Source organism: Cupressus sempervirens, chromosome 4, assembly GCF_028749045.1.
Source record: "Cupressus sempervirens isolate cs-2001-9-10 chromosome 4, ASM2874904v1, whole genome shotgun sequence".
Lineage (NCBI taxonomy): Eukaryota > Viridiplantae > Streptophyta > Pinopsida > Cupressales > Cupressaceae > Cupressus > Cupressus sempervirens.
The window spans coordinates 504,354,652-504,357,423 of record NC_143121.1 but is presented as its reverse complement, the minus strand read 5'-3'; the positions used below and the strand labels follow the sequence as shown (position 1 = coordinate 504,357,423).

At 35.9% G+C, this 2,772-nt stretch overlaps 2 pseudogenes; both read left to right on the top strand.

Moving 5' to 3' along the window:
• The first annotated feature begins 308 nt into the window (after positions 1-308).
• On the top strand, positions 309-1,048 carry LOC149562147 (transcription factor MYC2-like; annotated as a pseudogene).
• Positions 1,049-1,199: 151 nt separating this feature from the next.
• LOC149562146 (transcription factor MYC2-like) lies at positions 1,200-2,140 on the top strand (annotated as a pseudogene).
• Positions 2,141-2,772: the final 632 nt, after the last annotated feature.

Here is a 2,772-nt window from a genome sequence, read left to right as displayed (position 1 = left end):
AAAATTAGTGTCTCTTGTTATATGTGGTCCAATCTAGTTTTTACTCGGGCAAAACACCTGAATTATCGAAAGCCTTGTATTTGTGAAGAGTTTTAGAGAATCTGAAGTTCTGGAATACTAAGTGGAGTACACTTTGTAAAAGAAATATATATACTTCAAGTGTGCCTATAAAGATTTTGTCAAGAATGAAAAGAAGAACAAACACAAATGGGTTATAGGATTTCCTATTTTTAAACTAGTGTTTGGTGTCTTATTCAATGCAATTGTGTTTATGGTGGGGCAAAATATTTGGAACAATGAGAGTTTGTTTTAAAGAAACTCACTAGTTGAGGCATTCATGGCCTCCTCGTCCTCTTCTTCTGCCTGCAATTTATAGATGGATTCAAATTTGAGCCAGGATACATTGCAACAGTGTTTGCGAATTCTAGTTGAGATTGCCTCTATTGGGTGGACCTACGCAATATTCCAGCAGGTTCGTTATGATGTTAATGGCACCCCCCAGCTATACTAGAATGATGTGTACTATAAGGGGCCAAAGAATACAGAAGAGGATGAGAAACTCAGAATGCGCAATTAAATGACTTTGAGTCCATCTCAACAGGAGCTTAGGAAGAAGGTTTTGAGAGATTCGCATTCAATGATCAGTTGGACTAATGAGCCAAATCAGCAGTATGAAGAAGTTACTGACTCTGAATGGTTTTATTTCGTTTCTATGATACAATCCTTTTCTTTAGGGGTTAGAGAACCTGGAGCTGCATTTTCTAGAGGAGTTCAAGTTTGGCTAGTTAGAGTGGAGAGACTACATACAATGACCTATGAAAGGGAAAAAGAAGCCAAATGGCTGGGGATTCAAACCTTAGTTTGCATTCCAATTTAGGGTGGAGCGGTGGAATTTGGCTTCATGGAACTCATTGTTGAGAATTGGTTATTTCTGTAGCAGGTTAACCGTTCATTTAACCTTAATTTCAATAATCATATTCAAAACCCTTCCTTGTGGTCTAGTGAACCTAAGAGTTTAGCACAAGGTAATGCCTTTCAGTCTACATAGAATATTGAGCCAACTAAAATAGTAGTTAATAATGTCAAAGTTCAGTCTTTGAACTCTGCATTTTCTCTGCAATCAAAATGCAAAGATTTTAGTTCAATCACAGAGAGAGAAAATTATCTTCATTTGGGGATCAGATAGGTTTGTCTGTTGGATGCGACTAGCCATCATTGCACCATTAAGTTCAAAAGAAAGAGATAATTTAAGCACCAGCAATCCACTTTATGGAAGCCACACATGGTATGGGACAAAATTGTAGTGTTGGGGGCTTCAATGCATTGAAGCCTATGAGAACTGTAGATACCACTTGTTTGCTTAAAAAAATAGAAGCTCGGGAAGATTCAATGACACTGAAAAGAATTCATCAAAGAGAACTAAGAATAACCTTAGTTTACCATCTAATCCTTCTGGAATAGCTATAGGTGGTTTCTATTCCTATATTAAATCATAGCTTTCTGATGTAGAGCCGTGTGCATCAATTAAAGAATCAGAGCCACGGAAACATGGGAGGAAGCCCGTAAATAGTCGTGAAGAGTCACTGAATCATGTGGTGGCCAAGCAGCAAAGGCGACAGAAACTAAACCAAAAATTCTACGAGCTTAGTATTGTAGTTCCAAATGTCTGAAAGATGGATGAGGCTTCTCTTTTTGCATATGTTGTTACATATATCAATGATCTTAGCTCTAAACAAGAAAGATTGGTGGTTAAAAGGGCTAAATTACAAAGTCAAGTTGATGCTAGAAAAGAGGAATTGCTGGTATGTTCTTCCAAGTTTGGAGTTGAAAGACACACCTAGCTATACAAATATTGATCTAAAGGGGTTATAGTGTAAGGAAATTTCTTGGGTTGGACTCAGAAGTTTGCGTTCTTGGCCAAGAAGAAATGATAAAAATGCAGTGTGTAAAACACAATCATCCTGTAGCTAGATTGATGACAGCACTGCAAGAACTTGATATGAAAGTCCTCCTTGCGAGTGTTTCTAGTGTAAAAGACTATTCGACGATTCAAACACTTATTGTTAAAATGTCTAGAGTTTATTACACAGAACAACAACTTAATGCCCTGCTTTGCAAGAAAGTAGCTGATCTGAAGTAGGCAATGAAGCTTTAGTCTATACTGATCAGAACCTGACTTCTAATTGTTGGGCTCCAATTTTCTTAACTTGACATGAAGTGACAATAGTTTTTCTGTAATGTTATGATTTATTTTTACCCTTTTAAGAAGACTTCAAGCAATAAAATGCAGCAAAAGGCAAGGGTTTGTATACTCTAGCATAGCTTAATGTTGCTCATCTAATGAAACAACTTATTTTAGCATGTAATTTGCTCAAAATCGGAAAATTGCACTAATAAATAGAATTTGTAGCATTTGCATCAGCAGAAACAAGTGCAAAACGGTTTATTACAAGAATTTATCTTCAGTTTTTAATATATGGCAAGTGCATCTTCAGATATCCGGAGAGAAAGTTTGATTAAGTTGTTATAAATGGAAGCAGATGCTGAACATAATCAAATAGTGAAAACAATTAGTTTGATCTGATTTTTGTGAAGTGGGTGCTTGAAATATTCTCAATGCAGTATTACTATGACTCATTGCTATCATTTTCATTTCTACAGAGGAGGTGATTTGTATTTACCATTTTAATATTAGTATTTTTTACACTTGGTTAATCTGTTTTACACTTCATTATTGTTTGTTAGTTGTCTCACTATCTTTGCAGTCATAGA